We start from the raw sequence: 25,620 nt of genomic DNA on the forward strand, positions 1-25,620 counted from the left end.
ACCTTGGCATTAGCATCATTCCACAAAGATGTTTTAATGTAGTAATTGTAAAATGTAGTAATTGTGCTATCATTCTGTCATTGAATGAAAGAAAAATCCCCAGAAAATAAAGAAGAAAAAAAGAACATTGCTGCAAAGTAAATCATGTAACCATAAAATAGATGTGTTACATCACTATGAGTCATTTTTTAAAATTTTACTAGTTCACCATATGTCACTGTAGTGGGTTGTTTGCAAAATGTTTGCCATAATTACTTCCCTGTGTCCATGCACTTGCATAATCCACTCCCACGTGGCGCCTGGGCTTGCCCGTGTTACTTGTTTTGGGTGCAGCAGTAGTAAACATGACAAAAGGAGAGATTTGAAAAGTGCTTATGCATTGGATCTTGCCGTCTCATGCTGCCAGGGATCTTTCTGTCATCATGTGAAGGACCCTGGAATCACCTGACAAAGTAGGAAAGAACTTTCATGGAGCAGAAATGAGCCAGCTAGCTAAACATCCCACACATCCCATGCACCCTAGACCAGCCAGCCTACCAGCGACGAGACATGAGCAAGGCCTTCCAGATCATCCAGTTTGGGTCACACCCATGAAGAACAGAAGAGCCCCCAGCCTACCCACAGCACCATGGGAAATAATACATGTTTATTGTTTCTAGCCCTTAAGTTTGGCAGTGGTTCATTATTTAGTGAAAGCTAACTAATAGAGTTACAGAATTTGAATTATAGAGGTATACTTACAAGATATATAGTCAAACCAGAAAATTACTTTAGTTGAATTAACTAAACTCAATAGATTTTTTAATTTAGTACTGAAATAGCTGTAGCTTTAAAATGTATGTCTTATCTTCAAAATACATCCATTGACTCAGTAAATGTTATTGGGCACCTACTGGATGTGCCCAGCACATATTTACATAATTCATTTATATAAGATACTTCAAGTTAAAACAGTGGATTATTTAAAACTCTTCCTCCAGTTCAGGGTGTACCTTTGCTCAGATAAGGCTTAAATGCAGAGGCATGAGGACCTGGATCTTTGAATGAAGGGATGACAGTCAATGAAACTGCAGTACAGCTTTTCTACAGACTCAAAAGGAAAAGGAGAGAAAGAAAGAAAAGCAGATTTTTAAATTTTCTTCTGAGTCAAAAAGAAAATAGGAAATAAATATTTGTTCTCACTTGGTAGGGACTTGAGAAAAAATGAGAGGCTCTGGTGGAGAACAGGCATAAATGATGGTGATTTTCTGGTCCACAGGAAGCACAGGATGATGTGACGTCTGGAGGAAGGAAGACAGGAAGGAGCCGGCTCCTGTGCTCTCCTCTCAATGCTGCTCCTGGAGAACATAAGGGCAGTGCTTACAGTGGCAAAACAGCTTGACAAATCCTCCTCAGTCATCCTTTCATTCTCTACGTCCATCTGAAAGAAAAGTGGCTCCTTCTCTTCTTCAAGGGTATCATCCCCTTAGTGTTGAGCTAGGCTTGTGCTCAAATTAATTATGAGTCTCAATCCATGCTTGAGACTCATAAAATGTAGGAAACGACTTGCTTTATAATGGGGAAAGACAGAGTAATAAAGTGGCAGGAAGAGGGAGAGATAAAAGTCATAAAAGGGCAGCAGCAATGCCAAAGTACGTAATTGAAGAGAATCTGTCCCCGGGGAGGTGTGTTCCAAGGAAAGGATGAGCTAGTGCCACACAGGCTTGTGGTTTTAAATGAAAAGACTTATTAGTCAATCGAATCAGTGAGACAGCTCAGAAATTCAGTGGAATGATCTGCTCCTGGACTCTCCTTCAGGTGGGAAGATCACTCCAGGTTGACTTACACAGAACCAAGCACACCAGGGCCTGGCCAGCACAAGTCCGATTCCTGCCATAGGCTTCCAAATGGTCACATTCCCGTGCATCTGCATGCCCCCACAGTTCTACTCATAAACATCTAACATGTTTTGTATACATTATATATTTTACACATGGTATTCACGTAAATGGACTAGGATTTTACATTGTGGGCTACTACTGGCCATGTTTGTGTAACCTGGATGTGGTTCAGAATAGATTCCCTTTGGAAAGAGTTTATGGCAACTCATTAGACAGCCTTTCAAAAAACCAATTGCTTAGTTAATTCAGTAAACAAACTCTGTATTAAATACTCCTAAGTGACGAGCACCATGCTAAGCACAAGACGTACAATGATGGACCAAAATGAAAAGGTATATGCTCTTACGTAGCCTATTGTCTAGCAGAGAAGCAGAGAACTATTAAACAATCACAAAAATATATGTATAATCACCACAGGTATAAGTGCTAAAATCAAAAGGGTGCCACCAATGGGCACAATAAAAGTATGTGACTTAATCGAGATGACCAACAAAGACCTCCTCAAAGAAACTACTTTCGAGGTATAATCTGTAGGATGAGAAGAAACTGCCCAAGTGACGCTGGATACAGATGAGAAGAGAAAGGGCTCAACATGCAGAGAGCCTGTGGTGAGGGATAGGATGGGGTTTTCAAGGTCTTGTGAAGGTCACTGCAGCTTAACACAGAACATAAGACAGAGGGTAATGTGGGATGAGACCACAGAATCAGCGAGAGGCCAAGCTGGCCAAAGCTTCAAAGCTGTACAGAAGATTCTAGATGGTAGCCAATGAAAATTTTAAGCAAACGTTCTTTGCTTTTTGAGAAGAAAGGCTGCCATACAGGGAACAAAGCCAGAAAAATTAGAGAATGCTGCAGTATTCTAGGTGAGATGCAAACATAATTGGTACCACTGAAGAGGTAAAGGAGGGTAAGAAGGAAACAAATTTGAATTCATTTAGAATTCATTGTGATATAATCAGTTTTCTTTCTCATGGTATTTTCTTTAAGCCCTGAAATCAATTGACAAACAAATATCCAAACCTTGAGGTTCTAGGATATGCCTTAGTTTTTTCATCATTATTGATAGGATTTATGCAACCATCTTTATTGGTGCAGATCCAGAGGCATCAACTGTTATACACTGAATTTTTGTGTTTTCTCAAAGTTCATATGTTGAAACCCTACCCCCTAGTGTGATGGCAGCACCAGGTGGAGCCTTTGGGAAGTAATTAGGGTTAAATGAGGTCATGAGGGTGGGCACCTCATGAGAGGATTAGTGCACTTACAAGAGTCACCTAAGAATTTTCTTCCTGGCTCTGCTGTTTGCCTCATGAAGATACAAGAAGTAGGCAGTCTGCAGCCAGAAAGAGATCTCTCCCTAGAACCTAACCATACTGGCACCCTGATCTTGGCGTTCCAGCCTCCAGAATTTTGAGAAATAAGTTTCAGTTGTTTATAAGCATCCAGTCTACAATAGTCTGTTTTAGCAGCCCAAACCACTGACCTAATACCAAACTCTGTGCTATACCACCATTTCCCAGCCTACATTCCACCAAACGGTTGAGTACTACAAAACATATGCTCTGTCTAAACAGCTAAAGCTACAGAAACATTGGGAAACTGCAACCATCCCCCTTCTCATATGAATATCTCTGAGTAGTATTTTATGAGACACCCAGTAGACGTCATTTGACTCAATGTCTACAAAATGTATTTGATCCAGAATCATTTATTGTTTTTTTTTTGTTTTGGAACCCTGTTATTATTTTTCTTGAACATCCATTCATATACTTTTCAAAATAGGATCATAATCATTTATTTCAGGTACTATGAGGTTGTGATTTAAAGCCTTGATTGCATCCACACTTTCTTAAAACTTCACTAATAACATAAAAAGTTTCCAAATGACTCAAAAGTATGAGAAATAAGGATTCACAGCTTTCCCCTAGGGTAAATTGATAATGATTAAACTTGATGTTTCACATTCTTTCTCCAAATTTAACGTGAATTTCCTTTTTCTGAGCAAGAACCACACCTTACCTTTCCAGTAACTTCATCTGACCTATAACACTTGCTCTCTTACTGAACCCAGCATTTGTTAAGCTAATAGGTGTGAACTAACCTACTTCCCAGGAAATATTCCATTAACAATATAATCAAGAAATTAAACTCTTGGTTCAGGTGACTCAGTTGGTTAAGCATCTGCCTTCAGCTCAGGTCATGATCTTGGGGTCCTGGGATTAAACCCTGCATCGGGCTCCTGGCTCAGCAGAGAGACTTCTCCCTCTCCTCCCGGCTCATGCTGTCTCTTACTATCTCAGTCTCTGTCTCAAATAAATAAATAAAATCTTTAAAAAAAATAGAAAGAAACCAAATTATTTTTAGTTTTTAATCTTTTATTTAAATCCAATTAGCCGACATACAGTACCTCATTAGTTTCAGATGTAGTGTCCAATAATTTATCAGTTGTGTAAAACACCCAGTGGCTTATCACATTATGTGCTAAATTCTTGCCAACTTTTTAAACTGTATTTTAAAAATTAACAAGGAATAAGAAAAAGGAAACAATACAATCACAATACAATGTTTTAGAAGTTTTTCTTGCCTTAAAATGGAGATCTTTAAAAAATACTTATTTTTTTAATTCAAGTATAATTGTCATATAACATTATAGTCGTTTCAGGTGTACAAGATAATTCAATGTTTCTATACATTGCAAAGTGATCACCACAATAAGTTTAGTTATATCATAGACAGTTCAACTTCCTTATAAGAACTTTCAAAATCTATTGTCTTAGCAACTTACAAATATGGAGTACAATATTATTACTATAGTCATCATGCTGTACATTACATTCCCAAGGCTTATTTATTTTGTAACTGGAGATTTATCCCACTTGATCTCCCTCACCCATTTCACCCACCCCTTAGTCCCATTCCCTCTGGAAACCACCAGTCTGTGCTGTATTTATGAGTTTTGCTTTGCTTTGTTTAATTTTAAAAAACAAAAAACACCAATTTTTAAGCAGTTTCTTCCAAGCAGCACAAATAGACATGCAGATATTATCTCTTTAATTTTCACAGGCCTTCACTGGAAAAAAATTTTCCCCCTAGTGGAGATATTTTTTTAAAAAGAGTTTACAAAAAGTGTTCCCAAAAATACCTTTTTTTCTCCCAGCAGTATTATCTATTGACTATTTCTGTCTTGATAATAGATTTATTTTCTTCATCTCCTTTCAGGAAGAAGTAGCCTAATAAAGAACTAAGCATATGCATTGCGTTCTTACACCTGTCTCATTCCCTATATCCCACTGTCTGCTCCCAATTCCTGGTGGGAAGCAGTCTTTTAAGAAACACTTAGTAAGGGGCTTAGTAAGCAGTCTTTTAAGAAACACTTAGTAAGGGTGGTTCAGTCGGTTAGGCACCTGACTCTTGATTTGGGGTCAGATCATGATGTCAGGGTCATGAGATTGAGCAGAGTCTGGCTCTGTACTCAGTAGGGAGTCTGCTTGAGATTCTCTCTCCCTCTCCCCCTGTCCTTCCCTTTCTGTACACACACTCTCTCTCTCTTTCTCCAAAATAATAAATGAGTAAATATTTAAAACAAGAAAAGAACTTAGTGATAGAATAGTAATGAGAATAACAGTAACTACTGTGGACTATCTTTAACATGTGGGTGTCATGCACACATTGTTTCATCTTTGTTACTGAGCCTTAAAGGGGCTAGTTTTTATCATCATTACATGTCAGCCCATTTGGGCTGCTGTAACAAAAATACCATCGACTGAGGGCTTATGAACAACAGACACTTGTTTCTCACGGTTCTGGAGGCTAGAAGCCCAAGAACAAGGTGCTGGCAGGTCTGGAGTCTGATACCTGCTCTCTGATTCACAGCTAGCTGTCTTCTCTCTGTGCCTCATTCAGTGGAAAGGCAAGGGGGGGGGTCTTTGGGATCTCTGCATAAGGGCACCAATCCCGTTCAAGAGCAATCGATTGTTTTATAGATGTGCAAACTTAGACTAAGACAAAATCCAAAATCATTTCTATTTCCATGTCCAGAAAGCACCATCAAGATTGGAACCCAGAAGGATGCCTGAACGACTCAGCAGTTAAGCTCTGTTTTTGGCTGAGGGTACGATCCTGAAGTTCAGGGCTCCCTGAGGAGAGACTGCTTGTCCCTCTGCCTATGTCTCTGCCTCTCTCTCTGTGTGTGTCTCTCATGAATAAATAAATAAAATCTTAAAAAAAAAAAAGATCAGAACCCAGATCTGCCTGTTCAAAAGAAGGTCTTTCTCACACTACCACCATCCTTCTTCAACATTGATCTCCTTTTAAGGCAAGAAAATCTTCTAGGGTGTCAATAAACACCCAAAACCCTGTTCGTATAAATTTATGTCTCTGGGCTGTTTGTTTATTATTTTTGCACAGCAGTCTTGTAATCACATCACCAAACTTATCAGAAGAAGATTCTATTACTTTGACCTTGTGTACACTATTTAGAGAGCTGCTGTGATTCCCAGTGTACTCAGCATGTGCATTCCCACTGCTCTTCATCACCACTTTGCAGAGCCATAATCATTTTTCCACATAATGATAAATTTCAACTACTCCCCCAGTGTCTTCTATTTCTCAAAGAAGATATTTAATGAAACCTACTTAAAAATAAAGGTTTGTAGGAAACTGAGTAATCACAACATAGTGGCAGGAAAGTATTAATTCATTCAATAAATAGTCAACAAGCATCCATTGTGTCCAGGCACTGTACTGGGGACCACACATAAAACAGTAAACTAAGATACACTTTCTGACCTCAAGGAACTTGCAGTTTGGTATCAGATACAGACAAAGAAAGAAAACTTATAAGGTGGAAAGCACTATCTTAGGGCTCAGTACAGGTGCTCTGGGACTCTATTTGCAGGTTCTAGAATAACCTCCTGAGGAACGTGATGTCTCCACTAAGAACATGAGTAGAACTGAACCAAATGAAGAGAACAGTGCAAGTGTTCCATACACACACACACACACACACAAACACACACACATTTCAGATATAGGCTTCTATACACGAGAAAGAAGTAGCTGGAATGCACAGCATGAGGATGGAAACTCAGTAAGAGTTAGAGGAAATTACTTTTTAAGCATACAGCCATATAAGCAGATTTGTATAGAACCAGCACCATGTTTTCAAGGTGAATACATTGGAGATAGTGAAATCTGAGGCTGGAGTTTGAGTTAGAGGCTGTCACTGCAGGAAGTGTGACTGCTGAGTCTTCCATGCAGTGAGTTCTCCAACCCATGATCTCTGCATCAGGCAGGTGAGAAATTGGATGACCAGTAGCCAAACAGGTCAAGACAATCAGTTTTAACCAGAAACAGGTGGGAGAAAGAAGTTCAGGAAAAGCCTTCGAAGACACTGGTATGGAAGAGATTGACAAGGATGATGTGTGTAGTAAGAAGAGAAGAGCCTAGGATCCAAGTGTGGACTCGCAGTATTTACAGGAACTCAAAGAGATTGATTGCTGTCAGAGACCTGGAATAATTAGCAGGAGAAGAAGGAAAACCAACACACTATAGTCATGAAAGGCAGGATAAAAGGAGGACTTGGGTGGGGAGAAGTAGGTGAGGCAGCCTCCAAAACCTCCAGTGAATGGTGAGGTGTAGATTCCTGAAAGTCTGTAATGAGCAAGGGTAAAAACAATAGGGCATATGCATTGGGAAAGCTGAACTGTGTTTGTGCGTGTGTGGTGTGCATGCATGTGTTTGAGTGGCGGTTCGGTTTGATTTATTTTATGTGTTTATTTAATACAAGGTGGAGAAGTAATAGTCTGGAAGTAGAAGTTGAACTGAAGGAAAATATCACTGTCTCCTTCTGAACCTGAGGAGGTGTAAGTAAGGAAAATGAGCACAGACTACCCGCATGACATGGCTACCTGGGTTCAACTGAGAAAACGATGAAGGAAGAAGTTGAAGTTGAAGGAAATACTGAAAGAAGAAATCTGTAGTTTTCTCAGCATGGAGGTGGGATTGGTTTGGGTGCAGAGGGTTATTTGGGGAGGGGCTGGGCAATTGCACAGAGGAGGAGGAGATAGGAGACAGAAAGTGCAGGAGTGGACCATGATATGGTGAACTAGCTATGAGTTGAACAGGACAAGGAAATGATACAGCAACTTTTAAGAAGAGTGATTGGTTTGGGGATTTGATTATGAGTTCCCTGGAATAAGAACCAAGGAATGGAAATGAGGAGGACGAAAGATAAATTCATTAAGCCCTTGATAATTGGCCGAAGGTAGAGAAGGAAAAAGTCATCACTGTGCTCCATTTTCCAGTTTTTATTCCCACCTCGACTTCACCATTCACATTCAATTGTCTTCTTTTCATCTACCATGTTTCCATTCTCCCTTACTTCTTTCAGAAACAAGCTACTTGTATCACTGAATAAAAAACTGGAAGAATTTCAGAGATCATCTAGCTGAACATCACATTTTATAGGTGAGAAAACTCAGTTCGGGAGAGATTATATAAATTGCTGGTGTCGTACAGTGAAGACATAGTCAAAATTAAGCCCATGTGTGCCAACTTTCAGCACAGCACTCCTTCCAAAAGCAGTGTAACTCTTCTGTCAATTGTAAAATGTTGAAATTTTTTCAGCTGATCATTCAAAAGCCCCATTTATCCATAACTTTTAAAAATGAAATGTTAAGACCATATAATGCAAAGATAAGCTGTCAATTAATTTTTCCAAAGCCTTCGGTCAATAACAAAATCTTCAGAGATCATTTTCCATACACAAGGGGCTGTGTGTGTGCACACGTGTTTTTATGAGTGTGTGTGTGTATGTGTGTGCTTTGAGGAGAAGAGGAAGAAGGAAACAAGTTCAGAAAAGGGAAATGCAAATAAATACATAAATACATACATATATACATACATACATACATACATATATACATACATAAATGAGAAATGCAGGTTATAAATACAAAAAAAAATAGAGGACAAAGCCCCTCACCTCAAAGAACTTAAAATATTTTCAGGGAGATGCAACCTGAAACAACAAAACAATTACAAAGTAATTTATCAAAATTACATAGAGCATAGTGAATACATAAACTTGAAGATGATGAAAGGTCAAGGAGTGATTCTAAATAATGCTGCTCCAAAAAGCAATATAAAAATCATGGCTGAGAAACCATGCATCCAGTTGGTGGCAGCCACACATAAATTACTCCCAGCAAAACTTCAATGAAATTCATTCAATCCTACACATTCTGGCATTCCGCATCACTCTCGTAGGCTTTGGGTCGGATTTGGACAGGAGAACAATATAGAGCCTTTATTGTTTTCAAAGTCACATAGTCTCTGTCCTTACATTTCATGGGCTTCACGTTATTAACATTATTTGACCCCATCACTCTCTCTGCTCTGCTGTTATTTATCATTCTCCCAGGTAAAGGGCTTGTGTAGCGTGAGCCTTCCCCACCTAAACTTTGTTCTCTGTTTATATATGTCATTCTTCCTGGATTGTTCTAAAGTTTCACCCATTCTTTTCTTCTATACTTTCTTTGACTGTTCACTGCCCTCAGGGCCTTTATGAAGCCATTTTGCTTCTACTTCCCACATCCTCAAATCTGTCTTTGCTCTTTTGTTTATATTCATTAATTCCCTTGGACTCCTGTGCTCTTTTGTTAGGCATCTGCCGTGACCCCACTTACCTGTGCCATTATCATTTCACTCCCTCCTCTACTTTGCCTCTTCCTTCCCTTGCCCCACAGCCTGACCTGGACTTTGAAGGAATTACATTTTATCTATATAACTTCCAGAAAGCCTTGAATATACTACTCCTGTGTTTTCCTCTGGAACACTGAAATATATACATTTCTTAACCATGTTAGCCAGAGAGAAAATATTGGTGTGAGAAACACATTTTGATGCTAGAAACACTTCACTACTCAAATTCTTCATTGTCCATGGACATATATATCTTGGCTCTTCTGAATCTGTATGTATATAATATACATTGACTATTTATGTGTGTGGTTAAGTCTAATATATGCACAATATATAAACCGTGTATGCATGTACACAGTGATAGAAGGAACTTAGTATTCACTGCCCATAATGTACAAAATCCCCCAAATCCATGCCCAGATCCTTCTGCATTCCTCTATTAAACCACGTCCTTTATGCTCCTCCAACCTCATTCTTTAGGTAAAGCATAAGCACTAATAACACACCAAGTTAAGGTAAAGCATATAATTCTATAGATGTGGAGTGAACACTGCCCACCATCTCCCCCATGACGTGAGCTCTCTGTGCCAGCTTAATCTCCCGCAGCTCACTGGCAAATACTCGAGTGACAATGTTGCAGAGACCGTTTCTGACCTCCCCCCATGCCCACAACTGTCCGTACTTACCTCCATTCTTCACTCTGGAATTCTACACCTTCAGCACCAGGATTGCTTTACTCTCTTTAACACATCCACCATCTCACAGGCTCATGCTTTTGTTGATGTTGTTTTGGTGAAAGCACTTAAGTCCTACTCCCTTAGCGAATTTCAGTTATATAATAGAGTGTTATCAACTGTTGTCACCGTGGTTTACCTTAGGTCATCAGACTCATGTCATAACTGAACATCTATACCCTTTACTAACCTCCCTGCCTCCATCCTCCACCCCCAGCCCTGGCAACCACTTTTCTACTCGTGTTTTCATCAACCTCACTTTTTTTTAAATTTCACATATAAGTGATACAATGCGGTATCTCTTTCACTGTCTGATTTATTTCATTTAGCATAATGCCCTCAAGACCCATCTGTGTTGTAAATGGCAGAAACTCTTTCTTTCTCAGGGCAGAATAATATTTCAGCTTATATATGCACCACATCTTTATCCAGTCATCTTTTTTTAAATTTTTTTTATTGAAGTTCAATTTGCCAACATTTAGCATAACACTCAGTGCTCATCCCTCCAAGTGCCCCCTTCAATGCCCATCACCCAGTCACCCCAACCCCCCGCCCACCTCCCTTTCCACCACCCCATGTTCGTTTCCCAGAATTAAGTCTCTCTCATATTTTGTCATCCTTCAGTCATCTATTGACAGACACCTAGTTTGTCTCCATCTCCTGGCTACTGTGGATAATATTGAAATGAACATGGGAGTGCCAACATCTCTTTGAGATCCTGTTTTGTATATATGCCTTCAGATACATGCTCAGAAGCAGAATTGCTTTATGATAATTCACTTTTAATTTTCTGAGGACTTGCCATACTGTTTTCCATAGTGGCTGCACCAGTTTGCATTCCCACCAAGTGCCAAAGGTCTGCCTTCTCTCTACATCACCAACATTTGCCAGTTTTTACTTTTTGATGATGGCCACTCTATCATGTGTGTGGTGATATCTCATTGTGGTTTTGATTTGCATTTCCCTGATGATCAGAGATGTTGAGCACTAGGCTTTCTTCATCCCCTGATTTCTCTTTTGTTGCTGTAACAATATCTTACTTTTCGTTTTAATTATTAGACATCATTACCCTCCTATGTTCCATGATTTCTCTTTTCTTCTCAGTTATTTTTCCAGTTTTTGCAGAAACTGACTCACCGTTGCATCTCTGACAGAAATAGGCCCTTATACGATGACCCATTCCCATTCCATAGCAAACAATTACACAATTGTGTTCGGTGACATAACTAACTACAACATGGATCCTCAGTGGAGATGCTGACACCGCATAAAGTCTTTAGTCAAACTAAACCATCCTGTGGGAAAATTGCCTCTAACTTTCCTCAGCTGAAGCACTTCCCAAGTGTTGGAGTGAAGAATGACATGGACTTGAGCTTAAAATATCAGATAGAATTCCCAGGTCTCATGACTGACACATCACTCACCCTCTGGCAGACTCAGTGTTACAATTCATAAAGTAACACGTTCAACAACTGGCCCACAGAATTCTGAATGTGGGTCTTCTGTACCATACAAAGTTAATCCTTAATAAGTGTCTTCTCTGAGAAAGTTCTCATGGCTCGTTAATAGAAAGAAACTTGAATCTAATTGAGATCTGTAGTTAAGACAACTGCAACAAGAAATTGTGCAAACTCATTAGGTGGTAAAATTTATTTTGGAAATGTGTTACAATATATAATGTTTCTAAATATGAAACATAAAAAAATCTGATTGTAGAGATGAGGTTTGTGATGGGGATATAAATATTTCAATTCTTCCTCATTTTTTAAGTTCCCCTCATGGAAGGATGTAACAAATCTAAAAAGGAATCTGCCAGTGGAGCAGAGACTAAGTCGTTCATACTGGTGTTTTTCTAATAAGTGTGCAATTATCATAAACTAGATGAAATCCTAAAATGTTGCAGGGCAATAAAATCTTAGAAAATAGAATCTTGTTTCCCCTTTGACTTTATAAATGATTCCAGCAAACCTTTAAGTGTTTGTTGGGAACAGTCTGGTCATTCTTCTTTGGTAAAATAGAACTCATGAACTTGAGTGACCAGGCTGACTGAATTTTGAAACCAGAGGTGGACACTGATTATGGGACCTGGTGCCTCAATGAACATGGGGCTGGTTTCAAATTCAAGACCACAGAACCCCACCACAAGATCAAAGGAGACAATTGGCCACTGTCATCTGAGGCATGAAACATCTTGTCACTGTTCCATTGGAAAGCAAACCCCTAGTTTTATTTTGAAGTGAAATCATCAGCTACCAAATAAACGAATAAGCTAAAACTACATAAGCAGGGCAGCCCTGGTGGCACAGCGGTTTAGCGCCGCCTGCAGCCCAAGGCATGTTCCTGGAGACCCTGGATCGAGTCCCACCTCAGGCTCTCTGCATGGAGCCTGCTTCTCCCTCTGCCTGTGTCTCTGCCTCTCTCTCTCTCTCTCTCTCTCTCTGTCTCTATGAATAAATTTAAAAAAATCTTAAAAAAAAGGAAATGCCTATAAAAATAAATAAAATAAAACTACATAAGCTATCATAAAACAGAAACTGCACAACTGCCAACTGGCATGCGCGTGCACACACACACACACACATTGTGATGAAGCATCACAAAGGATCACATGATCATTGACACACATACTGGGAAAGTAGGAGTGTAGAGGAAGAGAGGATTGCTTGAGAATGCAAGGAGGGAGGCTCAGGGACAAGGAACCCTGTGGTTCACAAATTAGATTAGGTCCAAGATGGAGTCACTCATGCTAAGCCCCACATCAGTAAACCAAAATGTAACTGAGTTCCAGTGCTTGCTCTTCCAGAAAAGGAAGGCTGAACTCCACCAACCATCCCTTGCCTACTCATCACACATACCTGACCAGCTCCAAGCCTTCCCTTTGTTGTACATAAGAAAAGTAGCCCTGTTTTAACCAATCTACAAGTGCCCAGGATAACTTTCTTGTTCTTGCTTCATTTGGTCTATAAAAATCTCGCTTTGTATAGCTCTTCTAGAGCAACTTCCTCCCTGCTAGGCTGGGCGCGGCCTGACTCATTAATCACTGAATAAAAGCCTCGTAGATCTATAAATCGTCTGTAGAAAATTTTCTTTTAACACACCAGAGGCTGGAGCACTGAAGCACATGGCAGGAATCTCCATTGTTTCCTGGGACTTTGAGAAGTGGGGCTGACCCTTTCACAGGAGTGACATGATCATTTTCCCCTCCAGAGAACAACAACAAAACACCACTAAAACAAAAAGCCAAAACCCTGCACAAACGACCTGAGAAGCTCTGCTTAATACATGATTTCTGAGAGATGGCTTCATGTGTTATCCCCTGCCAGCGGCCTTATTTTCCACTTGGACATCTGCGCCCACCCCTGACACCAGGGCCATGTGTATGTGGCATCTCCACCAGCCAGGCCATCATCACAGTGTAAGGCTTTCGACTTCCTAGGTCTGTGGCCTTTTCACAGAGCTATGCAAGCTAGCTGATCTGTAACACTGACAGCACAGTGGTGCAAATTATTTTAGAAAACACAAACGTCATACTATTATATGTCTATGAAATCACTAAACAATGACTTTGTTGATTTGGAGTTATGTGTGTGTCTACGTTTCAACCTCACCACTGATCCTAAATTACATGTTGGTTTTCAGCTTTGACATAAATATTTAGTCTTTTACATAAAGTAGCACATGTCTGCGGTAAACTACGAAAGAAGGCATAATTATAAAATATGTCACTTGGTTCAAGTGACTCCTCCTTCCATTTCTAGTGGCAGTATTTTTTAACACAAGCATGAACATACTGTGCACATCATTTCCCACACATCCTGGAAAGTTTTCACAGCAGCGCACATGAATCTACCTATTCTCTCCACATGGCCCATCCTCATGTGTAGATCCTCCACAGTTTATGGCATCAATGCCCCATCAGTGAATGGTTGTTTCTATATTTTTGTTATAAACATGTTAGAATAAGCATCCTTGAATAATCATGTTTGCATATATGACATGCCTAGCTGTGGAATCTGCATTTATTATTTTTATTTTTACATAATTTCAGAGTTTCATTTGTTGCTTAATTGATTTATTGCTTAATTGACTTAAAGTGGTGGAGACTGTATGAATAGTTGAGATGAAAATTAAAAGTACCTCACATCTGTAGCTTTACATTGTGAACACCACAAAAATTGGATGAAATATCTTTTTACTAGTCAAAAAGGATTACCCCTTCAGAAAAGAAGTCATTATCTCATCAATAAATGACTGAAGTTTCCAATTTTTTTGCTGTGTCACTGTTTTCTTTTTTTTTAAGATGTTATTTATTTATTCATGAGAGACACAGAGGGATTGGCAGAGAGACACACACAGAGGGAGAAGCAGGCTCCTTGTGGAGAGATCATGACCAGAGCCAAAGGCAGACGTTAAACCAGTGAGACAACCAGGTGCCCCTGTTTTCTTCTCTCTTTTTAAAATTTTATTTAAATTCATCACTCAACATCAGGGAAATACAAATCAAAACCACTGTTCTCTTAACAAAAATGAGAAATATTAGCCAACACGCATTTAAAAATAGACCAAAAAAAGCAGCAATGTCCACAAAATATGGAAAGAGCCCAGATTGTCCATCAACAGATTAATGCATAAAGAAGTGATATATATCATATATATATATATATATATATATACACATATATATGGGAATATTACACATATTACAGATTTATTTATGGGGATATTCTTCAGCCATCAAAAAGAATGGAATCTTGCCATTTACAATGATGTGATTGGAGCTAGAGGGTATTATGCTGAGTGAAATAAGTCAGTCAGAGAACAACAAATACCATATGATTTCACTCATATGTGGAACTTAAGAAGCAAAACAGATGACCATATGGGAAGGGAAGGAAAAATAAAACAAGATGAAAATTGAGAGGGAGGCAAACCATAAGAGTCTCTTAACTCTAGGAAGCAAACTGAGGTGTCTGGAGGGGAGGTGAGTGAGGGGATGGGGTGACTGTGGATGGACATTAAGGAGGGCACTTGATGTAATGAGCACTAGGTATTATATGCAACTGATGAATCGCTAAATTCTAGCTCTGAAACCAATTTTTTAAATGGACAAAAGATGAATTTTTACATTTCACCAAAGAACTTATGTGGGTTGCAAATAAGCACTTGAAAAATTGCTCAAAGTCATGGGTCATTAGAGAAATACTAGTTAAAACCACAATGAGGCACTAATACACATCTATTAGAATAGAAACAATGGAAAACACTTTCCATGGAAATTTTAAGTGAGGATGTTTAAGAACCATAACTGGTCCACACTGCTGTTGGAAAAATACATTTTAAAACACAATTTGGCAGGCTCTTAAAGTACATTCATGTACTCTCCGACATAGGCATTAACTCAAGAGAAATGAAAGCATGTATTCATATTAAGACTTCTATGTTCATGGTCATAGCAGCTTCATTTGTAAAAGCTAAAAACTTGTATGTCAATTAGCAAGAGTAGATTAACTGTGGTACATTCATCTTACAAAATACTATTCAGCAATAGAGAGGATGAACTATTCATACGCACTGCAGGGGGAATTTCAAGATAATCATGTTGTAGTGAAGAAAACAGACAAAAAAAAAGAGTGAACATTTTATGATTTTAGAAGACAGACAATTCGATAATAAAAGAAAGTAAATCAATGCTTTCCTGGAGATGTGAAGCTCGGGATGGAGGGAGAGAGTGATTATAAAGGGTAGACATGGAGGTGATGGATATGTTCATTATCATGATTATGGTGATGGTTTCATCCATGAATATGTATTTCAAAACTTATAAAACTGCATACACCAGATATTTACAGCTTATTGTGCATCAATTATGCCTCAATAAAATGTTAAAATAAATCACTGCACATGAAAATCTGGATTTACCCCTTATTTTAGGAAAACAATATGTAATAACCCTGTGTGCACTCCACCATCTCTGTCCTCAGCCTTGACTGCAAATCCCAATAAGCAATGAGAGCCCTTTCCATCTGGGTTGTCAAGAATACTCTATCACAAATGCCACATTGCCGGACTGTGAGGTCTACCTTCTTTCCATTCCCCATTTTCTTATGTGCACAATGACCTTGAGATGGATAGTCCACAGAGGCTGCAGTAATCCACAAATGCTTTAGATTATTTGCTCTGGCAGTAACATTAAGCAAAGAAGAGACACTGGTCTAGAAGTTCTGGAAGTTTCTGCAGAAGCCTCATCCTGCAGAGCCATGTTTGTGGAAATGTCTGTAAATGCACTGTTAGAGTAGGCAACTTCTCTTTGACTTGCTGTAACCCTGTTAACACCGTTAGTGATCTCATATAAAATATGGTTCCCACATAAGCCTTGGAGTTCTTGCAACCAATAAGCTCTTGTTATTCATGATTCCCTCCAGGGATCAGAAAGAGAAGTCCACCTTCTCAAAGAATATTGAGCTGACAGATGCAAACAATGGAAACTTGCCCGCTGGGAGAGCGAAGCTGACTTCACAAGAACTGATTAGTGACAAAACTGGTAAACCCCATGAGCAGACCACAATTGCAACATGCTCCAGAAAGCTTCTGACATAACCTGTACTTGCGGGAACTCTTTCCACCTGGAAAAATTGGGTGAATGGGGTTTGATATCTGGCTTCCTAACAAAATCCATCCTCAGAGCTTCTCTCTGTCATGAGCTATTATGTTAAGAAAATTTGTGGTACGTGACTGTTTAGGTTCTCAGTAAGCCTTCCAGTCCACAGTAAGCTCTTAGTAGTTAAGTTTTTGGGGAATCAAAACTCATACACATATTTTCAACTGTATGGGGAGTCAGTGCCCCAAATCTCACATTGTCCAAGGGTCAACTATAGTGCTATTTACCCAAGATGAATCAATAATCAACCAATATTAAGATCTCCTGGGGTGCCTGGGAGGTTCAATCAACTAAGTGTCCAACTCTTGATTTCAGCTCAGGTCATGATCTCAGAGTGGTGAGATCAAGCCCCTCATTGGGCCGCACACAGGATGTGGAAACTGCTTGAGATTCTCTGTCTCCTTCTCCCTCTACCTCACTCTCCACTCACACTTTTTCTCTAAAAAAATATTTCCTTTATTTCATTAGGTTCCATGGTCATTCAAGCTCCATAAATCATAAAGATGTTGTTTACTAAAGTGGCTTTCATAACACAGCACTCTTCACAAAAGCAGTTTCATTCTAGAGTTGTTCAACCAGCGGTCCTCAACATTTTTCCCTTTACAGCATACCTGAGGGCTAGACTTCCTTCAGCAGTAGCAGAGACTCAGTAACTAGTGGTTCTTCCACACTAGCAGGGAGGTGGAGAACCAGAATCTCCAGGACACACGTCCGGCTGACACCTCCCCACGTGGTTGTGACAGCTCCACATGTGTCACCTCCCTCCATTCCTGTCCCACTTTCCCCACCCGGAAAGGGCAGGGCTGTTTCTGTTCAAGATGGTTGTGTCAACTGGTAAGTGAAATAACACAAGCCCCTGAAATTTCTAAAATAATGTCGGCTATACTAATAAATGACAGCCCTTGTTACGAAACGGCATTCTTGACATCCACAGAAGTAACTTTCATTTACTCAATGTAATGAATAATGTGATGGAGGAGCATAAACACTAAAACAGGCATCATTGTGCTGTCCTCAAATTTATATAACTATCAGTATTTGTTTAGAATTCTTATTTTCCTGTAAAACCTGTAGACACTCAAAAAAATCACTAGTAAGTCAGGGCTTCTGCATTTCAATTTCTCCCAAACAGAGTTTTTGTGTTATTAACAATAAACTCTACACTATAATAGAGGGAGAAGGAGCTAGGTCTTATTTTATTTTCACCTTAGCCTCTATATCACCTTGTATGTTGTAACTACTGAATTTTTAAAATAAACTAATTCTGAAAACTGAGAACAAAAGATCAAAATGCAGGTGAGAAATTCAGTTTTCTGAGACCTGCATCCAAACGCACTACTTCAAGGATGAGTCTCATCCTCACCCATTCATGGCACCGCCCCGCACACCCCAACCTCACTCTCATGCTTTCTTCCGTGCACTTGAGTATTGCCAGAAAAGATATTCCCAAAGGCGCAGCTTGTTCATTACTATTAATCAGGTACAGTTAGAGCTTGCATTTTCTATGCTCCTTAGCACTTTGTGAACCTCTAACACAGCACTTCTCACATCGCATTTAAACTGTTCATGTATTTTTCTGACCCCCTAATGGTAAGTTCTCCAGGACCTGGAACTGAGTTTGGTTTAAATTTTTATCCTTAGCCACCAGCACACTGCCAACTCACTATAGGTATGAAATAAAATGCAAATGAGTAGTTGAACAAATGTAGGCATGATTGCTTAGTGAAACTTGAAAGTGCACTCTAAAATTTTAGATCCAAGAAACACTGAGCAACAGGTGTTCAGATAGGCTCCACCTTGGATCGCCGTACCTCCCTAAGGTTGGTAGCCCTCGGTGAAAACAGCATGATCAGCCTCTTAATGGATTATGTTTCATAGTAGAAATGCACACCGTGCTCTCTTGAGCCCTGAGAAGTCGACTCTAAAATGAACTTTTTGGCTGATTCAACTCGGTTCAGTGGGGAAACTAAGAAGGACAGCCTCAGGCATCAATTCCTTTAACACTAATTATCCAACCTATTCCAGATTAAATTCAGAGTAGAGTGGCCAGGTCAGGCAATCTCCTTAAACTTTAACAGAAGTTAATTATTCATTGATCAAACTCATTTATACCTAATTAAAGTTTTCTTGCAGTAGAAAATACAAGGTAACGGTTATGGTTCTCTCCTTGGGAGTGTGCCTGATATAGAAACAAATGGAAAAAAATCCTGATCTTTGTGCTCCATAAACACACCTTTTTAAAAACTGGATTGTCAGCTGAAGGCATAATTCTTTCCCGTGACCTTCTTAGGTGAATGTAGTTTCCACAGCACTTCCAAATTTGGGTAATTTTTGTAGCCAGAGGAACAGAGCCTTACTCTAGACCAGCAATACTTATGAACACTTAAACAAAATCACAGACACTGATTTTATGGAGCTAACTATTACTTTTTATGAAGCATAATTAATGTGCTTCACTATACACATTTATAGAAAAACAGCTCAAGAATTGAGTCTTGGGAGTAAGGAGGATTGCAATTTCATGACCAACTAGTGTACCACCCTCCCCAAAGGCCTCTGCAATGGCAGGATTGTTGAGAAAGCAGTAGAGATCAGATGCTTTTCCCTGGAAAAATAACATATGTCTTATCCTAAAAAAAATTTCTTGTGCATTTAACGGAGATCAGTTACAATATGCCGTGTGAAGCATGTCACTTTCTTTTATGGAGTGTTTTCTAATATTGAACATATTTCAAAGTTTTATATTTTTGCTTCAGGGATATAATTTTTCTGCAGGCATATATATCTGTGAACGTCTTTTTCTCTTATGATGGCCAGATTGACAGTTTTATTTCCTGACACTATGAGTCCTCAATTAAAACCACTGTCTGAAAATGCCAATTACCATGAATAAGCCATTATAAATAAATTTCATACAGTCTGAATATCTAAGGCTAAATGTTAAGTCTCTTCCTGAATCCAGAGTGCTTTACAATTTTGTTATTATTTTCATTCATGATAATAGAGATCTAAGACTTGAATTGAAACCCTCACTTCAAGGCCATCTTCATGTTTGCCATATACAAAATGCCGTCAAACCCTGGATCTAGAAATATATAATGAGAGTGCCATTCAGACGTACTTAATTTTTCCTTGGGGGAACAAAAGATCATTTCTTTCAATTATATTTTGGAAAGGACTATAGGCAGAGTAAGACCTTCTCAAGTTCCCATGTTCCTGATTTGAGTATTTCCTATCATTTCCAGTCGTTAAAAGGCATTACAATTGTGTGTTTACGATGTTAACTTTCCCACCAAACTGCACGAGTCCTATCTATTTGTCCTTTGTGCCCAGAAACTAGCCAAAAGTTCTGCCCATGACATGAGCCAGGAAGAAAGTTGGCACCATTTGACTCAGTTATGGATAATAAATAAAAAGTTTGGTTTGCAGTTTGCAGATTAAAAAAAAAAAATCTGTGCATAGAAAGCCTTTGATATATATTGAAAATGTAAATTAGATGGATGGATGGTGTTGGAGGAGGTCACTGAGAGGATATAACTACTGCTTCGTTCATGAGTTGGACCCCAGCAATCTGAGGCCCCTCATCCCCTCCCTGGTCCTTGGAATGTACATTCTGCTTGCCTTCCCCACTCCTAGAAACTGCTCCAAGGATACAGGCTTGAGACAGTGATGTGGTGTTGAGACCAGCTGGGCGATAGAGGCCTCCAAACAAACTTCTAAGATTTGATTGGTGGGCAGGGAGGTCTACACAGCTTGTATTCACCCAAGACAAGCCTCACATGTAAGCTCCCTTGCTTATTAAACTTGCTGCCTATTCTCTGGAGTGGCCTGTCCCTTTCTTTGGTCTATCTCTGTGCTCCACACAAAGCGCCTGGTTTCAGATCATACCCGGGATGCTCCCAAGGAGGCTGCAAACTAGCAGATGGATGGATAGATGCTCACAATCACCATGATACACTGCCTAATACACTCGGCATATTGATTGTCATAGAAACAGGGCCAGCCAACCCAACTCTCTTTCTGAAGGTAAGTCATGGCCTAAAATAAATTTCTAAAGGATGTGACTGTATATGTAACTTAAAGATTCTGAGAGATCGTTAGAAATCTTCATTGAACCTACAAAATATTTTCACTGCAAGAGGCCAATGCTGTTTCTCCTAATGAAATTTCATAATTTCGGGGCACCTAGGGGGCACAGTGATTGAGCATCTGCCTTCAGCTCAGGGCCTGATTCTGGGGTCCTGGGATCGAGTCCTGCATCAGGCTCCCCACAGTGAACCTGCTTCTCCCTCTGCCTATGTCTCTGCTTCTCTCTGTGTGTCTTTCATGAATAAATAAAATCTTTTTTAAAAAAGAATTTCATAATCTTGAATTTATTTAAAATTTTTGTATCTAAGCACAAATTTCAATAACAGAGAGTTATTAGCCTTTTTAAAGTCTATATATAAATATAACTGCACTGGCTGGATGAAGTAAGTAATTATTTCAGATTAAGAAAATAGCATGTTGGGGTCTCTCAAATAAGTGTGATCCACACAAGAGGTATGTCATCAGAAGCATATGGGGGGAAACACAGGTCAGATTAAATAGTTTTCAAGTACCTAAGATGTTGGTCTGAAACAGCTCTGTTTATGGATATAACTTATAGCCTGTGCTACATTAATGGCTTTCCTAAACAATTATTTTTTTCTCCACTAGCCTTCAGATAAAAAAACATTTCCAAATTGATACCAATGAGTCATAGCCCTGCCTTATTTTATCATTAATTCATTTTAAATCTCTTTTTTTCCCAGGAAACTCAAACAACAACACACCTTAGAACTCCAGTCTGAGCTGCTTCCCTGGATAAGCCAGGCAGACACAATGCATTTTTCTCTTTCTGAAAGATAATAAACATTATTTTGAAAACAGTTGAAGCTTTACACAGGCAGCATTAGAGAACATATTTCATGTTCAGGCCTTTAAAAACAATAATAATAGTATTAATTCTTATTGATCTGGTAAAGAAAAGGAAAAGGGTTTTCTTTACTAGAAAAGGATGAGATATTTAGGTTTTAAAGAAGAGACACAAGTGGATAATAGCAGTAAAGTACCACACTATCTTGAGAATTGGCAATCAGTGCCCAATTTTGAAAGAAGTAAAGGCACAATAATTGGCAGCCATTGCGGATATTTTTCTTTGCCAGCCAACATCTCATATATCTTTTGTTAATTGGATTAAAGCCAGCTGCTGTGCATCCAAAAGTGGAACTTTTTCACGCAGGGGAGCAGCATGGTACGGTGATGTTTACTCAATATAGAGAGGAGCCCACACCAATATTTAGGACGTGACATTTCTTTGTTATTTAAATCGACTGAGAGTTATCTTTCAGAAATTTCCAAATAATTAAGACATAAGTCAATATGCTCTAATGTGAGGCCCCATCTTCTGGTGGCTGCAGCAGGTGTTCAGAGATGCCAACCCTGCCTCCCAGAGCCGCACGTGGCTCGGAAGCCTCACGGGAGGGACTCAGGTCCTGCCACCACTGCCACCACACCTCCCTCCCAACTGACTCTGATTCAATTGATCTTGCAGGACATCTCAGTTATCCCTAAAGATATGAACATCTCCCATTTAGAGGATGGGGGAGTTTGAGATTATAGTTTCACTAATCCTGAAAATTTCTGAGATTGTTTTTCAAATGGATCTTTTCTTGTGTTAGTTTGTGTCCTGGTTTTGAATAAAAGGGCCGAGTACGTTACCTAGGAAATCCCCCTCCGCCTGTCACAACCCGAATATCCACCAGAATCACCAGAGTATCCACCTCAGATATTCTCCACTGAGAAATACTTGAAACAAGTGGATGTTTGTGAAAGAGTTTCTGAAGGGGAGGGTTTCCCTGCCATCATGGTGCAGTTGCTAAATGTGCGCTGGCACAAGTCAGAGAGAGCCCTCGAAGGGCAAAGCATCAGCACAAAAATTACCTGCTTCTTCTCTCATTTCAGGTCATCTCATACCATAAAGGAAAAAAGATCCAAAGCAGAAAATAGCCCCCTTACATCTTATGTCTTTAAAATGTCTTTTTAAGAAAGCCATGCAGTTGGAAGCATCTCCTTCATGTAACTACAGCCGGAAGCCATTCGAAATGTCATCAAGAAAATGATCTCATAAACTCAATTGTCACTGGTAACTACATGAGCTAATACTGTTGCCTTGTAACGGAGACCAAAAATGTTTAAATTAATATTACTTCTCACCTTATGCTCTCAAAGCCACATTTCCCCCATGCCTACCTGTCCCCCACAGTGTCCCTCCTCCTAGAGAAGAACCAACCATCCACCCAGGTGCTTAGGCCAGAGCCAGGTGGCCAATGGCAACACTCTCTCACCTACCAGAATGTGTCTGACCCTGTCAACTCCTCGCAGCCCCACACCCAGCTCCATTCCATCTCCTAGTTATCTCACCCAGATCACTGTGATAGTCCACACACAATTTTCTTCAGCCACTCCTGCCTTCCACAATCTCTTCTCCGTTTGGCAGCTGGACTGATGATTGAAGGCAAGTTTGACAATGTCATCGCCAGATGTCGTGCTGCATTTTCCATGTCAAAGTCCTGAGTGCTGTGCTCCCTGTCTACCTTCTTAACGTCATTCGGTGCCAGCATTCATGATGCTTACAAGCCCCTGACAGAGTTGTCTTCTCTGGTTTGTTTGTTTGTTTGTTAAGATTTTATTTATTTGAGAGACAAAGAGTGCACAAGCAGTGAGGGAGAGGCAGAGGGAGAGGGAGAAGCACCACCACCACCCCCGCTGAGCAGGGAGCAGGATAGGAGGCTTGAGGCTTGATCCCAGGACCCTGGGATCACCACCTAAGTCGAAGGCAGATGCTTCACCAACTGAGCCACCCAGGCTCCCCACTTGTCTTCTTTTGTTCCCTAAAGTGCCAAGATCTTCTGCATGTGCGACTCCCCATCTACAATATTCTCTGGTCCTCTTTCTTCTGGCTAGGTCCTGCTTCTCACTCAAGTACCAGTATCAGGGGCACTTCCTCATGAGGGCTTGCTTCAGACTCCCAAGACTGGAGAAGACCCCTCCCTCTGCCATATGCTGTGCTTTCTTCTACCACACTTGCCACCCTTGTGCATATTGGCATAATTATTAGCAAACTGCATATGGGCAGAGTCCGTGTCTCCATTGTTCTTTGTTCTCTGGTACCTAGGCACACAATTATCCCAATGGATGCAATTAATTAATTAATTGACCAATAAGGATAAACAGGCTTCCTGGAAAAATTGCTGAGGAATAAGGAATTATGCCTTGGTGTTCTGAAATACTAAATTAATGGAGGATGTGACTGAAATGTATCAATGTTGAGAAACGTGGAGAAATAAATAACAGTAGGAGTTGTGATGTCTGATCTGACGGAAATGTAAATGGCATTACTAAAAACTGGGGTTTTTTAAAGCTAGCAAAGAGTAAATATCTGGTTAATGTAATGTATTATTTACTCCTGAAATATATTTAAGGAATTTTTCTAGCACCCGTTTCTTCAGATATATGAAAATATATAAGCTATTAGGCAACGCTAATTAATATAAAGAACTAACAATTTTAGATCGTACCTCTTTTTCTGTTTGGTCTACATTTGAGCCACACTAAGACCAAAAAATTTCAAAGCTTATTCTACTTCGTAGGATTGTTTTTACCATTTTGTAGACTACATGGCTGAAAAACTCGTATGTATTATTTACGAGAGGAAAAAAATGAATAAAGAACACAATGATGTTGTTAGTGGTACCCCCTTGTTCTAGGAACTTGTGGTGCTGATTCTATTTAAGAGAAGTCCTGGTTAGTGAAAGGGAATAAAGGGGAAGGGAGAAGAAATGGGTAGGAAATATCAGAAAGGGAGACAGAACATAAAGACTCCTAACTCTGAGAAACGAACTAGGGGTGGTGGAAGGGGAGGAGGGCAGGGGGTGGGGGTGACTGGGTGGTGGGCGCTGAGGGGGCACTTGACGGGATGAGCACTGGGTGTTATTCTGTATGTTGGCAAATTGAACACCAATAAAAAATAAATTTGTTATTAAAAAATAATAATAAAATTCAAAAAAAAAAAAAAAAGAGAGAGAGAGAGAAGAGAAGTCCTGGGCAGCCCCAGTGGCCCAGCGGTTTAGCACCACCTTCGGCCGGGGCCTGACCCTGGAGACCTGGTTTGGAGTCCCACGTCGGGATCCCTGCATGGAGCCTGCTTCTCCCTCTGCCTGTGTCTCTGTCTCTCTCTCTCTCTTTCTCTCTCTCTCTCTGCTTCTCATGAATAAATAAAATAAAACCTTTAAAAAGGAGAGAGAGAGATCGAGAGAAGTCCTGCTCTTGCTGGTGCCAGAACAGTGGTAGAAAGCCTCAAGCAATGCAATGCAGCCTGACTCTTCACTCCAGTGACTGTCATCTGGGTCAAACCAAGAGTCCAAGCAGCCAAACGGTCTATCTGAAAGTGGGGACATGTGTTGAACTTTTCAAGGCCTGGGTCAGTTCCAAAAAGCAGTGGATGATCCTTGAGCATCTTTGACTTACCATTGTAACCATCTGCAATGACCTCATCTCTCTTGATATGCACCATTCCTCTCCTGCCCCTAGCAAGAGGGTTTCCCAAAAGAAGACTCTACAC

The 25,620-nt window shown here is 39.8% G+C and overlaps 1 pseudogene; it reads left to right on the forward strand.

Annotated features, from left to right (window-relative positions):
* Positions 1–23,573, forward strand: part of LOC144315478 (mediator of RNA polymerase II transcription subunit 4 pseudogene) — a 46,288-nt pseudogene extending 22,715 nt beyond the window's left edge.
* Positions 23,574–25,620: the final 2,047 nt, after the last annotated feature.

Source organism: Canis aureus, chromosome 1 (genome assembly GCF_053574225.1).
Source record: "Canis aureus isolate CA01 chromosome 1, VMU_Caureus_v.1.0, whole genome shotgun sequence".
In the NCBI taxonomy this organism is placed as follows: Eukaryota; Metazoa; Chordata; class Mammalia; order Carnivora; family Canidae; genus Canis; species Canis aureus.